The sequence below is a fragment of the Hyperoodon ampullatus genome (genome assembly GCF_949752795.1).
Source record: "Hyperoodon ampullatus genome assembly, chromosome: 7".
NCBI lineage: Eukaryota > Metazoa > Chordata > Mammalia > Artiodactyla > Ziphiidae > Hyperoodon > Hyperoodon ampullatus.
Genome location: NC_136920.1, coordinates 20858663 through 20878980, shown reverse-complemented (window position 1 = coordinate 20878980; position 20318 = coordinate 20858663). Strand labels below are relative to the sequence as shown.

At 37.6% G+C, this 20318-nt stretch overlaps 1 pseudogene across 1 annotated transcript; it reads right to left on the bottom strand.

Moving 5' to 3' along the window:
• Positions 1-8254: 8254 nt before the first annotated feature.
• LOC307055534 (small ribosomal subunit protein uS17-like) lies at positions 8255-8750 on the bottom strand (annotated as a pseudogene). The gene has a single exon. The product of its transcript is annotated as a small ribosomal subunit protein uS17-like (transcript).
• Positions 8751-20318: the final 11568 nt, after the last annotated feature.

Genomic DNA, 20318 nt, shown 5'->3' with positions numbered 1-20318 from the left:
TCCCATCCAAAAAATCAGAATACACTTTCTTCTCAAGTGCTCATGGAACATTCTCCAGGATATATCATATCTTGGGTCACAAACCAAGCCTTGGTAAATTTAAGAAAATTGAAATCATATCAAGCATCTTTTCTGAGCACAACACTATGAGACAAGATATCAATTACAGGAAAAAAACTGTAAAAAATACAGGCAAATGGAGGCTAAACAATATGCTACTAAATAACTAAGAGATCACTGAAGAAATCAAAGAGGAAATCAAAAACTACCTATAAACATATAACAATGAAAACATGACGGCCAAAAACCTATGGGATGCACCAAAAGCAGTTCTAAGAGGAAAGTTTAGAGCAATACAATCCTACCTCAAGAAACAAGAAAAATCTCAACTAAACAACCAAATCTTACACGTAAAGCAATTAGAGAAAGAAGAACAAAAAAACCCCAAAGTTAGAACAGGAAAAGAAATTATAAAGATAAGATCAGAAATAAATTAAAAAGATATGAAGGAAACAATAGCAAACATCAATAAAGCTGAAACCTGGTTCTTTGAGAAGATGAACTAAGTTGATAAAACATTAGACAGACTCATCAAGAAAAAAAGGGAGAAGACTGAAATCAACAGAATTAGAAAGAAAAAAGGAGAAGTAACAACTGACACTGCAGAAATACAAAGGTTCATGAAAGATTATTACAAACCACTATATGCCAATAAAATGGACAACTTGGAAGAAATGGACAAATTCTTAGAAAAGCACAACCTTCTGAGATGAACCAGGAAGAAATAGAAAATATAAACAGACCAATCACAAGCACTGAAATTGAAACTGTGATTAAAAATCTTCCAACAAACAAAAGTCCAGGACAAGATTGTTTCACAGGTGAACTGTATCAAACGTTTAGAGAAGAGTTAAACCCACCCTGCTCAAACTCTTCCAAAATATAGCAGAGGGAGGAACACTCCCAAACTCATTCTATGAGGTCAACATTCACTCTGATACCAAAACCAGACAAAGATGTCACAAAGAAAGAAAACTACAGGCTAATATCACTGATGAACATAGATGCAAAAATCCTCAACAACATACTAGCAAATAGAATCCAACAGCACATTAAAAGCATCATACCCCATGATCAAGTGGGGTTTATCCCAGGAATGCAAGGATTCTTCAATATATGCAAATCAATCAATGTGATACACCATATTTAAAAACTGAAGGATAAAAACCATATGATAATCTCAATAGATGCAGAAAAAGCTTTTGACAAAATTGAACACCTATTTATTATAAAAATTCTCCAGAAAGTAGGCATAGAGGGAAGCTGCCTCAACATAATAAAGGCCATATATGACAAACCCACAGCAAACATCATTCTCAATGGTGAAAAACTGAAACCATTTACTCTAAGATCAAGAACAAGACAAGGTTGCCAACTCTCACCACTATTATTCAACATAGTTTTGGAAGTTTTAGCCACAGCAATCAGAGAAGGAAAAGAAATAAATGGAGTCCAAAGTGGAAAAGAAGAAGTAAAGCTGTCACTGTTTACAGATGACATGATACTATACATAGAGTAACCTAAAGATGCTACCAACAAACTACTATAGCTAATCAATGAATCTGGTAAAGTAGCCAGATACAAAATTAATACACAGAAATCTCTTGCATTCCTATACACTAAAGATGAAAAATCTGAAAGAGAAATTAAGGAAACACTCCCATTTCCCATTGCAAAAAAAGAATAAAATACATAGGAATAAACTTACCTAAGGAGACAAAAGACCTGTATGCAGAAAACTATAAGACACTGATGAAAGAAATTAAAGATGATACAAAGAGATGGAGAGATATACCATCTTCTTGAATTGGAAGAGTCAACAATGTGAAAATGGCTATACTACCTAAAGCAATCTACAGATTCAATGTAATCCTTATCAAACTACAGATGGCATTTTTCACAGAACTAGAACAAGAAATTTCACAATTTGTATGGCAACACAAAAGACACCAAATAGCCAAAGCAATCTTGAGAAAGAAAAATGGAGCTGAAGGAACCAGACTCCCTGACTTCAGACTACACTACAAAGCTACAATAATCAAGATAGTATGGTACTGGCACAAAACCAGACATATAGATCAATTGAACAGGATAGAAAACTGAGAGATAAACCCATGCACACATGGTCAGCTTATCTTTGATAAAGGAGGCAAGAATATACAATGGAGAAAATATAGCCTCTTTAGTAAATGGTGCTGGGAAAACTGGACAGCTCCATGTAAAAGAATGAAATTAGAACACTTCCTAACACCATACACAAAAATAAACTCAAAGTGGATTAAAGACATAAATGTAAGGCCAGACACTATAAAACTCTTACAGGAAAACATAGGAAGAACACTCTATGACATAAATCACAGCAAGAACCTTTGGACCCACCTCCTAGAGAAACAGAAATAAAAACAAAAATTTAAAAATGGGACCTAATGAAACTTAAAAGCTTTTGCACAGCAGGAAACCATAAACAAGACAAAAAGACAACCTTCAGAATGGGAGAAAAATATTTGCAAATGAAGCAACCGACAAAGTATTAATCTCCAAAGTATACAAGCATCTCATGCAGCTCAACATCCAAAAAACAAACAACCCAATCCAAAAATGGGCAGAAGACCTAAATAGACATTTCTCCAAAGAAGATATACAGATTGCCAACAAACACACGAAAGGATGTCCAGCATCACTAATCATTAGAGAAATGCAAATCAAAACCACAATGAGGTATCATCTCACACCAGTAAGAATGGCCATCATCAAAAAATCTACAAACAATAAATACTGGAGAGGGTGTGGAGAAAAGGGAACCTTCTTGCATTGTTGGTGGGAATGTAAGTTGATACAGCCACTATGGAGAATAGTATGGAGGTTCCTTAAAAAATTAAAAATAGAACTACCATATGACCCAGCAATCCCACTACTGGTCATATAACCTGAGAAAACCATAATTCAAAAAGAGTCATGTACCACAATATTCACTGCAGCACTATTTACAATAGCCTGGACATGGAAGCAACCTAAGTGTCCATTGACAGATGAATGGATAAAGAATGTGTGACACATATATACAATGGAATATTACTCAGCCCTATAAAGGAACGAAATTGAGTTATTTGTAGTGACATGGACAGACCTAGGGTCTGTCATACAGAATAAAGTAAGACAGAAAGAGAAAAACAAATACTGTATGCTAACACATATATATGGAATCTAAAAAAAAAAAAAAGATTCTGAAGAACCTAGGGGCAGGACAGGAATAAAGATGCAGACATAGAGAATGGACTTGAGGACATGGGGAGGGGGAAGGGTTAGCTGGGACAAAGTGAGAGAGTAGCATTTATATATATACACTGCCAAATGTAAAACAGATTAGTGGGAAGCTGCTGCATATCACAGGGAGATCAGCTCAGTGCTTTGTGACCACCTAGAGTGGTGGGATAGGGAGGGTGGGAGGGAGATGCAAGAGGGAGGGGATATGGGGCTATACGTATACATATAGCTGGTTCACTTTGTTATACAGCAGAAACTAACACAACATAGTAATGCAATTACCCTCCAATAAAGATGTTAATAAATAAATAAATAAAGTCGGAAAGATGGTTTTTGGATGAAGCCTAATGAAGGGGGCTCTCAAAAGTGATAAGTGGAAGTCTTTAGAAAGCAATGAAATATGATTATAGGATGGGCCAAAAGATATTAAATGATATATTTTATCTAACAATCTCTTTTTTTTTTTTTTTTTTTGCGGTACGCGGGCCTCTCACCACCGTGGCCCCTCCTGTCACGGAGCACAGGCTCCGGACACGCAGGCTCAGTGGCCATGGCTCACGGGCCCAGCCACTCCGCGGCATGTGGGATCTTCCCAGACCGGGGCACGAACCCGCGTCCCGTGCATCGGCAGGCGGACTCCCAACCACTGCGCCACCAGGGAAGCCCTAACAATCTCTTTATAATTGTTTTTATTGGGCATTGCCAAACATACCCATCTCCCCTAATTTTCAGCAGAGCATATATTCTGGAGTCTATATCCATGGAAATCAAGTAAAGAGATGTTTTTTCCTATCTCTGGTAACATGGCATACAAGAGGGACCTGTTCATTGGATCATGATCTAGTCTATTTACTGAACTAAAATAGTGAATGTTGTGGCTTGTACATGGGAAGAACCTTTAAAAACAGGAACCATTGCTTCCTCCAGAAGCTCATTCTCCCTATGCCCTACTGCTGGTTCTAATAGGTGATTACATTGTAAATTATATAATGACTTTTTCTCTTAATAAATTTTATTTAAAATCTCAATATATATATATATATATATATACATATATATACATGTTCAGAATTTGAATTCTGAACTCACAGATATCCCCAATTAAAATTGTTACAGAGTTTTTCAAAATATCTTTTGTGTTTGTATTCTCTTTCCCATCATTCTTAAAAATATTAAGCATGTAATTATTCTGTTCTACAATATGAACACTACAGTCTCAAGTTGTAATATCAAACATACTTTTTTTCATATCTACAATTGGTTGACTATTTTTTCTTTTTTAATTTAATTTATTTTTTATACAGCAGGTTCTTATTAGTTATAGATTTTATACATGTTAGTGTATATATGTCAATCCTAATCTCCCAGTTCATTCCACAACCACCACCCCCTAGCTTTCCCCCCTTGGTGTCCATACGTTTCTTCTCTACATCTGTATCTCTCTATGTCTGCCCTGCAAACTGGTTCATCTGTACCAATTTTCTACATTCGACATATATGAATTAATATACAATATTTGTTTTTCTCTTTCTGACTTACTTCACTCTGTATAACAGTCTCTAGGTCCATCCACATCTCTACAAATGACCCAATTTCATTCCTTTTTATGGCTGAGTAATATTCCATTGTATATATGTACCACATCTTCTTTATCCACTCGTCTGTCGATGGGCATTTAGGTTGCTTCCATGACCTGCCTATTGTAAATAGTGCGGCAATGAACATTGGGGTGCACGTGTCTTTTTGAATTATGGTTTTCTCAGGGGATATGCCCAGTAGTGGGATTGCTGGATCATATGGTAATTCTATTTTTAGTTTTTTAAGGAACCTCCATACTGTTCTCCATGTGGCTGTATCAATTTACATTCCCATCAAGAGTGCAAGAGGGTTCCCTTTTCTCCACACACTCTCCAGCATTTGTTGTTTGTAGATTTTCGGATGATGCCCATTCTAACCTGTGTGAGGTGATACCTCACTGTAGTTTTGATTTGCATTTCTCTAATAATTAGTGATGTGCTGCTTGGCCATCTGTATGTGCTGCTTGGCCATCTGTATGTCTTCTTGGAGAAATGTCTATTTAGGTCTTCTGCCCATTTTTGGACTGGGTTGTTTGTTTTTTAATACTGAGCAGCATAAGCTGGTTATATATTTTGGAGATTAATCCTTTGTCCATTGATTGCTTTGCAAATATTTTCTCCCATTCTGAGGGTTGTCTTTTCATCTTGTTTATGGTTTCCTTTGTTGTGCAAAAGTTTTGAAGTTTCATTAGGTCCCATTTGTTTATTTTTGTTTTTATTTCCATTACTCTGAGGTGGATCAAAAACGATCTTGCTGTTTAGATCTTTATTAGTTTATTATCTAGTACATCAAAATTGGCAGATAATTATTTTTTATATTTATTTCCTCTTCTTTTATACAAAAGTTTGCATACTATGTACACTGTTCTGAACCTTTCTTTATTTCTTTTTTCACCTTAAAATATGGACTGTCTCCATATACTTCATAGAGATCTTCTTTATTCTTTTTGATTGTTTTGTGATACTGCCTTTTGAGGGTACCATAGGTTATTCAATGAGCAGACCAGCCTTGCTAAAGGCATTTTTTTCTTACAATCACTGCTGAAATGAATGTTTTGTGCCTATCTTGTTTCCTACTTATTTGGGTGTATATTTGGGTAGCATCATCAGTAGAAGTCCCCAGGAACCCTGAGATAAAGATTAGCATGCAGAAAGTTTAATAGGGACTAGTCTTAGTATTAATATCTGGATGGAAAAGAAAAAGAAAGCAGGATTGAATGCAGGGAGAAGCCAGGCTGCAATGCAGTATCAATTAAGGCCTCAGACAACCCTACAGGGTGCTCTCAACCTAGGATAGTCCTTCAGGGTTGTCACAAGTTACGGTGAGGGGTCCAGCTTTATACCACGGAGACCATCAGTAATTGGAAATGAGATACCCTGAAAACAGGGTTAGTCAACCTTCCTAACCTGATAACTGAAAGTTGTCAGCCCAGAACCTGATCAGTAGTTGTTTAACTATATCAGTCCTAAAAGAGAGATCCATGCAGCACGACACAGACTCTATCAAATCTGATCCCTGATGACATTTGAATTCACTTACATCATATCACTTCAAGGTTCTGGGTGGGCCTCTTCTGCTGGAAGAAACTCACAAGTGGGAGATTAGTAGGATGAACTGTAGCCCCTGCTGCTATAACTGGGTCTTGAAGCTACAACTGATTATCATTATCTTCATCCAATACTATCCATTCTAGATTCCCTTCACTGTCAGCTAGCATCACTGTGGGTCTTGGTGGTTCACCATGTGGAATGAACAAGACCCCCATCCCTGAGAAGTCTGTACTTCTGCTTCCCATGTCATTTGAAAGCACTGACCACTAAACTTATCCATGTATCATCAAAATTGGACAAGGGAGAACTAAGAGATAACCAAGTGGATAATGTGGATTTCTAACATATTTCTTCCTGCTCCCATTGTGTGACAGCAGCCCTACCTCCTCCTCATGATCCAGCTCAATTACCCCTACCAAGATTGTGAATTTTATTCCTCCTTGTTGGTCCCTTGGCAGGAGGAGCCCACAAGGCGGTCTTAGCTCAAAGTTAAATGAATCTCTTGCTGATTGCCTGGGGGAAGCATTTCCCTCTCTGGAGACCATAACTTCTAATCTAGAAGAGCACAGAATTAAGGGGATTTGAGTGACCACAAATTCCCCAAGTAGAACATTGGAAATAATGAAAAGTGCAGTCCTTCTTGCCCATATCTATTATTTCTCAGACCAATATTTTCTATCCATTGGAGACAGCATCATATGATGGATGTTGATATAAGGTACATGTGATGTCCTAGAGCAGGGGTCCCCAACCCCTGGCCCGCAGACCAGTACCAGTCATGCAGCAGGAAGTAAGCGGCAGGCAAGCCATCGAAGCTTCATCTGCTGCTCCCATTCGCTCTCCTTTGCTCGTGTTACTGCCTGAACTCTTCCCCTCTCCCTCCCCGTCTATGGAAAAATTGTCTTCCACAAAATCGGTCCCTGGTGCCAAAAAGGTTGGGGACCGCTGTCTTAGAGGATGACACCCTATCTTCACAGCATATTGTCTGCAAGTTGGTGCCTTAGCTGTGCCTTTAACAACTCAGTATATTGCTATATTAGGCCAACAGCTTCTGGGTGGTGTGGTATATGAGAGGACAAGTGGATTCTATAGACATATGTAAACTTTCACACTGCCTTTGCCATAAAGTGGGTCTCTTGATCCTCTATGACATTACATTGTTGATACATAAAATATTCTATAAGGCCTTAGATAGCAGTTCTGGCAAACAAATAAACTGACTCCAGTCATTCCAAAAATGCAGTCTGACTGACACCCAAACCCATGCTCTTAGATAGATACCATTCTGTTTAGTCCCTCACGATTCAGATAAAAACAGACGGCCTAAGATTATACCCAAGCAAAGGAAATAAACTTGAAACCTTGAGAAATATACAGCAAAACAAGGAGCTCACTTTAATTCTAAACACAAAGATAGAGATGGGAAGACAGTAGTTTTCATCCCATTCCCATATACACCTATGAATAAACACAGGTAATATTTACTGAGATATTTACTGAGATCTTACTCTGTGCCAGTCATTGTTCTAAGTACTTGGCTTTAATTAACTCTTTTAAACTTCTCAACAAACGTATGGCTATCCCATTTTAGTGCTGAGCACACTGAGGCACAGAGAGATTAACACACTCCTTTCTTTTGCTAGTAAGTGATGAATCCTGCGTTCTAAACTGTGTGGTCTGGCTTCAGGATTTTTACACTTAAATGCTACACTGTATCACTTCTAAAAACAGGAAAGAGGGAAAGAAAGACCCAGGGTGCAGTTTTTTTGTTTCTTTGTTTGTTTTTTGAGTGGGAAAATAAATTATTTTGTTTGGGGCAGTGGGCAGTGGTCCAGTCTTAGAACTTCTGGAATGCTTCTTGGTGCATCATCCTTGTTGACCTTGAGCATGTTGAAGTGCACCATCTTGCTCAGGGGCCGGCACTCACCCACTGTGACACTGTTGCTGATTCGGACATCCCTGAAGCAGGGGGAAAGGTGCACAGACTTGTTTTTGTAGTGCTTCTAGAAGCAGATGTAGTGGAGGTAGTCTCGGTGGATGACAACAGTCCTTTGCATCTTCATCTTGGTCACCATGCCAGACCGGATCCACCCTCGGATGGAGACATTACCAGTAAAAGGGCATTTGTTGTCAATAGGTGCGCTCCATGGCCTCCTTTGGTGTCTTGAAGCCCAGACCAATGTTCTTGTAGTATAATGGGAGCTTTTCCTTGCCAGTTTCTCTAAGCAGGACCCTCTTCTTATTTTGAAAGATGGTCTGTTGCTTTTGGTAGGCATGCTCAGTCTGAATGTCTGCCATCTTCCCAGCTGCCTGAAAAAACACAAGGGTGCCTTTTTTTTTTTTTTTTTTTTTTTTGCGGTACGCAGGCCTCTCACTGTTGTGGCCTCTCCCGTTGCAGAGTACAGGCTCCAGACATGCAGGCTCAGCAGCCATGGCTCACGGGCCCAGCCACTCTGCGGCATGTGGAATCTTCCCGGACCAGGGCACGAACCGGTGTCCCCTGCATCGGCAGGCAGACTCTCAACCACTGCGCCACCAGGGAAGCCCCAGCGTTCCTTTTTTTTACAAACTTCCCTAACCATTCGATATCTTTACTGCCCACCAGTTAGTCATATAAACCTCCAGTACCAGCCTATAAGGGAGAAGAAGAAGAAAGGGTGTGTTTCTAGTAAAGTGACAAGGATATCATACTTGGATTTGAGCATTGTGTCAGCCAGTTCTGGCTGGGAGACCACAGAAACTCTTAGCCCTTTGGGCTTCAGTTTCCTCTGAAGTAGGATTAGATGCTTTCTCAGGTCCTTGGCTATTTCATAACCAAGAAATAATTATCATACTGGATTATGTTGAACAACCTGGAACTTTGGAGAATGGGTTCACTTTTCCACATAAATGGAACCTCAGCTGCTTACATGAGAATGTCTTTACCATCACAGCTTATCTGGAGAAAACATCAAGGTGAATCTTTTAACCTTGAGCTCTAACAGCACTTGTTTGAGTGAAAGGTACAACCTTTCCTAGAAGCTAAAACCTGGTGACAAAGGGGCAATCATCTTGAATCACAGTGAAGGGACATTCCTCATTTCAAAGCTGAACCAAAGTGCTATGCTCTGTGACAAGCAGGTGAACTCTCAGAAGCCCTGAAAAATTGGTGAATCCATCAGCATGGGGAATGGGCTATCTTGATTGCAAATCAATGACTCATTCTGGCATGCCCTTGACAGCTGCTGATTTGTTTCCTTAAGACAACTCTTTAATTAGAGAAAGATATGTAGGTATGAGCTGTATGGTTTCACATGAAGAGAGCAAACAGAATGAAATCTAGGTTAAGAGAGCTCCGCCAATACGCTGAAGCAAACAAGCCATCTCTGCAAAAATAACCACCTCTCTCTTTCTTCTTTCACAACACAGACACTTTGTTAGTGGTAAGATTATCTAAAGTTAAGTCCCATCCTTTCAACAAGCATTCCACTCCTCAAACTGATGCACCACATATGTCTATTGTCTATTAAAATATCACACACACACATAGCCAAGGAGAAGTCAAAAAAGAAGGTAGCATATATATTCATTTAATCAGTTATTCTACTGAAAAAGAGTTGTTAATACTTCTCTATATATCATGTTATGCACTGGAAACACAGAAGTGAAAGAGGACAGATTTCCTTCCAATGAGAGAGGTTATAATCTAGCAGAGGAAATAGAAAATCACATCCACAATTACAATAGCAAGTGAAAAATATACTGATCCTTGCAAACACGGGTTGCTCTTCGAGCACCAGAGGGACATCTTAATGCCTTGGGGCAATCAGAGAAAGCTTCCTGGAGGTGATGTCATAAGTTGAGCTTAAATGGTAGAGAGATTTTAGTTGAAGGAATCAAAGTTCATTTTCAGGCAGAGAAAGAAGCTTATGAGAAGGTATAAAGGTCTACAAAGAAGGATTTGCATGAAGTGGGAAGTCAGTATAAAATTTCAGAGTTTCCCATGTTTAACATTTTATTGTTCAATTTTTTGAAATGGGCTTTTTCAATGTAAAAACAAACCAGTAAATATATATGCGATAGCTTAAAACAAACAAGCAAACTTGCTCTCAGGTCAAACTTGCTCTCAGGTCAAATTTACCACGGTGACTTTCCTTTTTGAACATTTAATCCTCCATCTCAGGACAAGAAGATCCAAGGCACAGCTAAGAAATGTGTGTGAAGGAGACTTTCATAGGAAAACAATAAGAAGAGGGAAACACAGAGTATACAGTTAATAAATATTTATGTGATAGGTGTACATTATACACAGTGAGCAAAACACACACTAATGAAATAAAGTAGCCTGATTAAATTAATTACAATACATTCATACTATTTAATAAGATACACCTTTTTAAAAAAGTGTAATTTGTATATATTCTCATGGGAGAAGATTGATTTGAGTGAATAAAACAGTTTATGAAAATTTATGTATACTAGGATAACATTTTTGTTAAACAAAACAACTATAACACTCTCTTTGGATGTATTTGAGTGGGTTTAGAATATGTCCCCATAACAGTTGGGGACTTCCCTGGTGGTCCAGTGGTAAAGAATCCGCCTTCCAATGCAGGGGGCATGGGTTCAATCCCTAGTCGGGGAACTAAGATCCCATATGCCGCAGGGCAACTAAGCCCATGCACCACAACTATTGAGCTCGCATGCTCTGGAGCCTGCACTCCACAACTAGAGAAGAGAAAACCCGCATGCCCCAACTAGAGAGAAGCCTGAGCACCGCAACAAAGAGACTGTATGCCGTAATGAAAGACCCCGTGTGCCTCAAGGAAGATCCTGTGTGCTGCAACTAAGACCCGACACAGCCAAAAAAATAAGGAAAATAAATAAATTAAATAAATAAATATTTTAAAAAATAAAATAAGAATTGATTGTTAACTGTTATTGTTACTGATGGAGAAATGGGGGGATGGAAAAGATTGTAGGAACCATACTATTTTTTAAATGTTATATGAATCCTTTTTTTACAAAATCCTTTTTTGAAATGTTTAAGTATAAAAATTATTTTGTTATATTATATATACTTTATATAACATAACATAGATTCATGTGTATTTGTTTTAAATAAATTTATATGTGGACATATGTTATCTATTCATCTATTTATTTTTTAAGTCTTTTTAATTTCCCATCTGCTTCCAACATATTTCACATGGACGTCCCTTGGCCTTATTTTCCCCTTGGCCCATGTGATGACTTTTATGGCCATCATATCTCATCCATTCTCTGGCCGGTTTTATGTGACACACTAAGCACAAGGGTCAACCCTTTTATAATAACCGACCACAGTCAACCATGCCCCTGAATCCATCAGTATCCGTCCACCTTGTCAGACTGGCCCAGTTAATTCAGTGCAGCTATCAGTTCAACACAATCTGCTCACTTTACTTCTTGTCCACAGGAATTTGCAACATTTTATACTATAAAAAAGAAAAGATTGACTCTGAATCCTTGTTTGACCATAGCCATGTCTCGGATAAGGCACTTTCCTTCTCTACACCATGTTATCCATAGGGGTAAGCAAAAGAGAAAACATATATTGAATTACTTTGAGAAAATTAAAAATTATTTAATATTACATTAATTACTTTATCATTTAAATGATACAGGGAAGTTTTAGAAGGCAAGTTTATTACTAATGACCCTGGGAATCTCCAGCATTCATTTTTTCAACCAGTATTTATTAAGTATTAACTGTGTTCCAAGCACTGATTGAGACACTGGGGGAAATAGTATAAAACCATAAAGAAATCTGTACCCCACTGGAGCTTACCTCATAGTGGAAGGAGACACACCACAAGCCAAATAAATAGAGATATTAAAAGAGCAAAACAATGTGCATTTTAGGGTTAACAAAATATAATTCTACATATTTTAAATATCTCTGAAATCAGGATGAATTTTACAGTCAAGGATATGTCGTAGTTTAATTTTTTTTTCTTTTCTTCTAGCACATATACGATGTTGCTTCTCATAACGTTGATGTCTAAGAGTTGATAATACATAGTGTAGTATGGGGGTAAAAAGCATGAAAGAGTTACCATTCTGGAAAAGATAAATTTAAATAAGGTGAGAGCTCCCTAGAAATGTTATATTTGAGCAATAACCAGGAAGGGGTGAAAGATCTGGCCACGCATATATATGGAGAAGATCATTGTAGGTAGGTGGAGAAGCAAATGCAAAGGCCCTGAGGCAGTTGTGGACTGTGTATTTGAGGAGCAGAAAGAAGATAAGTATGGCTGGAGCAGAGGGAGGGAGTGGAAAGAGTATTGGCTGAGGTTCAAGAGCTGTAGCCTGGGGCCATATCCTGTGGAAACTTACATACTACAGTAGGAACTTTGGCTAGTCTTCCAAGTCAAATGGACTCTGAGGAAGGATGGAGATCAAGGGAGTGGCATGGTTGTAGAAGAGGTTGGATTCTGATATGTTTTGAAGGTAGAATTTTCAGGATTTGCCTACAGAGTGGAGGGAAGAATGAGATAAGGTTGATGGTGGGAGTTGGCCAAGGATGATGCCAAAGGTTTTGGTATGAGCCAGTATACCACCCCTACAGATAGACTTCAGTTCCCAAAGGTATTCATTCCTGAAAGACTACTTCCTGAGCTTAGAGATGATGGTGACGAGTTGATTTGGTATAAGGTTTTGTCAGTACTATATGGTGTTTCCTTGCTTGAAGAGAGAGATCCAAGGAGTTGTTATACTTAAGTAGGAAATGCACATCTTACAGGGTGTTTGAACTTCTGAGGGTTTGAACTTCAAGCAAAAAATCTTCATGGACCTGTCCACAGGTGTCCTGAAATACTGGTCTCAGTCATTCTCACAAACCCTTGGAGAAGAAAGTTCTGCCATGGTTTGCCTGAATCTCTCCTCAGGGTCTTCTGAATGGTAATTATTCATAAAGAATTTAACCAAAACTTGATTAACTCAGTGTTTCCAAATTTGGATTTTTTAAAAATTATTACACTATTAGGAGACATACCTAATCACAAGACACTAAGACACCAGATACATACTTTTTAAAATTGCACTAATGTTACCATTTATTGAGTCAACTCTTCATCTGGCAGTTTTCTTTAAAGGAATCATTTATAATTCTCACAACCCTTCAAGATAGATGTTATCATACCCATTTTACAGATGGGGAGACACAAAACATGCAAAAGATACACGAGGACAAGCATGGCATAATATATTCGACTCTTCAGAGCTATGTCCACAAGTTATTTCCACATTGGTGTCTATGATCCTTATGGACCTTGACAGCAGTTCTGACATCATGGTATAGTTTCCTGTGTTATCAGGGGGAAAATCCAATCTTATCTAAGGTCTTTTATATGCCTGGCATTACACTAGAGTATTTCATAGCAATTTCAGCCAGCTATGCTTACCAAAGCAAGGAATAGGCCCTTGCATTTTAGAAAGAGTGGGAACAATTATACTTTTTAAGAGGGAAGGGTGGGGTGGATCGATCGTCCAATAAATTTATTATCTAAAACTCCTAATACAAGGACAAACACGTTAGTCAAAATTACACAGTACAGCAGAGAACAAGAGCTTTGGAGTGGATAGATCCAGATTCAGACTCTAAATCACATCTCGTATTTACTATACACAAAGGATTCAACTCCCTGGCCCCTTGTTTTCATCTGTTAATAAGAGAGAAGGCTGTCTGCTTTCAGTGAATACCAAGTGTAACATATGTAATAAACACTAACCTGGTCTATAGAAGGTAGCTAATATTATTAAGGCAGTGTGGTATGATGGTAAAAGCTATGTGTCTTTGTCCATTCTGGCTGCTATAACAGAATGCCATAGAATGGGTGGTTTATAAACAGCAAACATTTGTCACAGTTCTGGAAGATAAGTCCCAGCTCAAGGTGCCAGCAGATTCAGGGTCTGATGAGAACCCTCTTCCTGGTTTATAGACAGCCCTCTTTTCATTGTGTCTTCACATGGCAGAAGGAGCAAGGGAACTCTCTGGGGTCTCTTTTATATGGGCACCAATCCAGAGGCCTCAGGACGCTATCACCTCCCAAAGGTACCACCTCCAAATGCTTTCACACGTGGGTGTTGGTTTCAATGTATGAATTTTGAGGGGACACAAATCTTCAGTCCATAGCACTGTTGTAGGCAAAATAATGGCACCCCCAAAGATGTCCACATCCTAATCTCTGGAACCTGTGAATATATTATGTTATATGAAAAAAGGGGAACTAAGGTTGAAGATGGAATTAATGTTCTAATGAGCTGGCTTTAAGATAGCAGACTATCCTAAATTATATGTGAGAACCTAATATAATCACAAGGTTCCTTAAAAGTTGAAGAGAGAATAAGAAGAGAAAACCAGAGAGATGGCAATATAAGAAGAACTCAGCTTGACATTGCTGTTGCTGGCTGGGAAGGAGGGAGAGGCCCAGGAACCAGGGAAAGCAAATGGCTTCTAGAAGCTGGAAAGAGAATGGATTACCTATTAGAGCCTTGAGAAGAAGTTTCAGCCTTGATAAACCATAACGCCTTAATCTTAGCCCAGTGAGACTCAGAGTGAGACTCATTTTGGATTTCTGACTTCCAGAAATGTAAGATTATATATCAGTATTGTTCAACCTACTAAGTTGTTATAATTTGTTACAGTAGCAACTGGAAACTAATACAAAAACTAAGAGCCAGGAGGCTTGAGTTCCCGTTCCTGCCCTGCTGCTGATGAGTTCTAATATATCAGCTTTCTTAACCACTCCAGGTCTCATTTTCCTCTTCTGTGAAATGCAATTTATAATACTAGCTACTTCATCATCTTAGGGGACTAAAAGAGTTAATACCCATCTTAATCATTCAGAGTAGTGTTTGGCTGATGGCAATTATTTAGTGTATATTAACTATAAGCACTTTCTTAGGGGCCAGGAATAATGGTCTCAGAGATATGGTTTCTATTCTTTTAATGTTGTAAATATGCAATATATAATTTGCAATTACATGCAATATATAAATACGCAAAATTTACATACTTACATATTGCATGTTATTCGCAAAAGATGCAATATGTAAATGTGTAAACATAAAATGCTGGACACGTCTACATTTCTAAACTATTTGTTGCATAACCTTGGAGAACAGTTAATAGAGTGTAGAACTCACATCCAAGGATGAAAATTGAGACTGTGCTGGTAACGAGGGGCAGAGGCAAGGAAAAAGAGTCTTCAGCTGTGATAATGAAAAGAAAGAAAGTCACGTATGTAAAGAACTCACAGCAATGGCAGATCGGCTGCCATTTTTAACCTAACATTTTATCACTTTTTCCTTTAAAGAACAACCCCGTTGCTTTCAATCATGGGTGTAGAGAACGCACATAATTATTTGGCATTTCAAAGAAATAAAATTTAAAAAGAGCCACTAAAGTTATCCATCCCTCTTTTCTAAACTCGAAACATCAAAAATAGATGTCCCTGGCATGATAACACTCTGAAGTCATTCTGAAAGAAAGTTAGAATTTCCATTCCTCATTTTCCTTTCTCCCCAGTAAGGTTTTCAGCAGATGGGAATATCAATTTAGTTACTTGACATTTAGAAGGATAAATGACTTAAGAGCTTTATGATCCCCTCTCATTGAAGCATATTTGATAACATCTGCCCAACATCTTACACTCACATCAGAGCCAAGATGATTTAACAAGAAGAGAATGGCTAGAATCCAGGACCCCAGCGTTCTATCCCTGGTCCTGATATAAACATGAGCATTGGATACATAGACCTGATGATAAATAAAGCTTTTTGTTTTGTGGTCAACTTGTGTATTAACAACTTAGCTAAGATGTAATTATTAAGACTAACTAAGACGTTAGAAATGGGATTTGTAATAATATTTTCAGGGAGAAAATAATACTGTATATGGGGACAGGGTTTCATTCTAAACTCTAGGGGAAAGAAAATCTGTCTTACTTTAGATTGTATTAAAGGTCTTATTCTCACAGAAGAAAAGTTTCTCTACTCTCATTAGTCTTTTTTAAAGACAAGTTGCCATCTTTACTAGAAATTCTAATTTTTCTTTGATGTAATAAATTACAGTACTTCATTTATGTTCTTACCTCACTAGTTATCAGTCTTAAGTCAAGAACATAAAAAAATATATAGTCTGATCTTTCCATTTTATAGTGTCCTTTTAAAGAAAAGAAGGGGAATGTCATCCCTAAGGCATTTATAAAGACTTATTGGGCAACCTCCAACAGCTAAGAGCCGTAAAACAATTAGCAACATGCATCTAAATCACTTGAACAAATAGACAGCAAGCATCTCCAGACTTGGTATTCACATCTAAGTGAAATACAAATCTTTCCTGATACCTGGTATTTGGATATTGACTAATGAATAGTTTTCATTCCCTCAAAATTATCCTGTCTTGCTATTATGGGTAAGTCCATTCAGGCTCTGTATCCTGAGAAACTATGCAAACAGTCAGGACTTAAGAAATAATTGCTAAATGAACAAATGGATTAATTTATTTATTTACAGGGCTCTTCCATTCTATTGGCTTGGCTTATAAAATTAAGGATTTTTCTGGTACTGTATATTTGATCTCAGTGGAATTTAGTTTGCTAAGTCCCTCTATTACATAAATAATGATAATGAAAGATAGAATTCTGAAACTTGAAGGGATATTAAAGGTCAACTGATTCAATATCCTCATTTTCCAATTTGTAGAATGATTTTAGCATTTCAGGGGCCCTCAACAGGTCATCTAGTCAAAGTTTGACAAAACATTTCATGAAAGAAGGAAATACATTTTATGCATTGGACTTGAATTAAATGCCAATGGTTTAGTTTCGGAAACAATTTAATGTTACATTTCACTTGCTTAAATATATGTATTTTTATAAACTATGGCTCTGGAGGAACCTACAGCTAGTTAATTGTCTTTACTATCTAAAGTTCTTTATCTAGATGTGTGATACCTTTACATAATCTGCTCCAGAGGTTAAAATTAAGGTCAGTGGGCTATTAAAGAAATGGAAAATTTTGATTCAAGGGAAGAAAAAATAATTCTAATAATCAAACTACATGATGATAGAATGATATGCCCTTATGATATTGATTTAGCTGTGACCTGGTATATTCAATTTAATAATTAAATTTAAAATGATATATTTACTTGGGGTTTTCTTAGTCAATGTCTCTAGAATACAAACTTTAGAAGCATAGCAATTAAATGTATTCAACAATAAAGTACACTGCTTAGCAACTAGTAGATCATCAATAATTAACTAGTAAAACAACGAATTAAAACAATAACTAAAGAACGACTTGGATATTTTATTATGATAGTCATCCCTGCTGTGAGATCCAAACACAAAAATGAAGGCACACTGAGAGCATTAAAGGAGCGGGAAGAAAGTCCAAACTGTGGCAGGAAGGCCAGCCTTGTGATGTGTTTGTAAGTCGACATGGTACAAAGACTTATGAACAAAATATACCACATCTTTTTTGTTCTGATTTAAATCTGTATCCTCTTACCCTGACAAAATGTAATTTTGTTATCTTTAAAAGAGGTCCCTTCCACAAGGTTTTTATTTTTAATTAAGCATAGTTGCTGTACAATATTATGTAAGTTATAGGTGTATAATACAGTGATTCACAGTTTTTAAAGATTACACTCCATTTATAGTTATTATAAAATATTGGCTATATTTCCTGTGTTGTACAATATATCTTTGTATCTTATTTTATACCTAATAGTTTGTATATCTTACTCCCCTCCCCCTTTATTTCCCCTCCCCCTTCCCTGTCCCTTCTGGTAACCACTAGCTTGTTCTCTATAACTGTGAGTCTGCTTCTTTTTTCCAACAAAAAAATTTTAATTGCCATTTGATGTTTACTAGACAGTAAAACCACCCATTCTCTTTTCTTGTAGTAACAACATACTGTTTGCTTTGGGTACCACTTGTATCCCACCATCAGATTCAGTTTGGAAGACCCATCATGTATGGCACACTGCCCATCAATAACTAAGATGTGGGAAGGTGGCCCAAGCTTGGAGAATTGTCGGCTCTTTCTCTGGAACTTGTCAGCAGCAACCAAAAACTGAAAACGTTTGGAGTAGATTCATAGCAATGATAGAAACCAAACACACTGCCCCAAAATTTCTGCAACTTGGCTGCCCAGGGCTCCTCTGGTTCTCAAGCCTTCCTTTATAGTAATTTCCATATCAACCAGAAATTAATTTTCTGCTTACATTAGTCATAGCCAGTTTCTGTTGCTTGCAAGCAAGAAATTTTAACTGATGCAGAGTTCAGGTGAGGACTTTAGAATTCTTATATCTAGATTTACATATTTGATCTGTCACTTATGGACTATATGATATTCAGCACATTCCTTGCTCTGCCTAATCCCCAGTTTCCCTACCTGCAAAATGGAGATAAAAGAATTTGCCAAATAGAGTTGGTATAGGAATTAAATTAAAGGGTGTTTGTGCAATATCAGGCATTTAGTAAATACTCAGTAAATGGTTGCAGTAAATACTAATATGTATTTATCAGGCATTTAGTAAATACTCAGTAAATACTAATATGAGTATTTTCAAAAGTAAAATGACTCTTCATAGACATATTGTAATTCAGGAATAATAAAAGATAAAATTGCTCTTTCTCCAAGAGTTTCTACTAAGGACCTTTGTAAGAAGTGTTAGTCAGGCATTGATACAACATTTCCTAGATTTTAAGATCCACAGATTTTTTAAAAATCATTTCCTAAACTGGGCATCTGATGGTCCATATCTTCATTTAATGAGTCAGCATTCCTCTACCCCTTTTCCTTTTCTCCTCTCCAAGTTCTTATTAACTGGTGATGCAGCTTACAATCAATAGGGTCCTAACCCAGGAAGTATGGTGACTAACACGATGGGTCCTGAATCACCCATGCACAACACACAGTGCAGAGGAACGCATCCTTTGCACATTTTCTCAGCCTTTATTCTCTAACCTACACTTCGTGGAGAAAGCAGACATAGTAATCTTACTAATTACTTGTGCTGACCTCCACTTGTCTTAAATAGAAAACCAAATTCTGGTTGGCGTTCCAGGAAGCTCTGTGTTCAGCCTTCTGTAGTTGTGACTGTCATAGCTGAAGGATGTTTTCTATTGGGATAGCAGAGAGCTGTTAATTAAAGCACATGCTTACTGACCTATGGTCTTTCTTCGTGTTTATTGCTGCTACAATCATGATCTTAAAGGGAAGAAGAGAAAAGGCCTCTCCTGCTCGAGCTGACTTCTGCTCCCTCTATGAGCAATGCTAGCAATCACTGAGAAGGACTGATTTTCCTTTGGTGGGTAGAGGTGCGTGGGTGAATCTTTTCACTTGCCAAGTCACCTCAGTTTACCAACTTATTAAAAGAACTAAATACTTGCTACTGTGTAGAAGGGATAAGTCTGATTGATTAATTGTTATAAAAGGCCTGGAGATCCAGGGACAGCAAGGAGTAAAAAGACACAGTGCATTGTTTCGTTGGTGTCTTTTTTTATTAATGTCGACTGAGGAGTATTGAGCCAGCCAAGCACACAGTGTTGTATTAATTTTCAAAGTGAGCACTTAACTGATGCATCAACATTAAATCTAAACATAATCCTATCGTGGGAAATAAAGCATGATCTCTCTCTCCTAGACAGTTTTCTTTGATGCAGAGTTATTTTTAGCATGATGGCCTTGGTCCCATTAATGTCCAGAATTGCTCAAGTCCAGTGTTTAAATAGGGGATGCTAGAGTGCCAGCAACAGGCCTAGCAATCTTAATAATTTATTTGAGGGATGCCAGAACTATGTGATGATTTTGAAGCATGGAGAAGGGAGA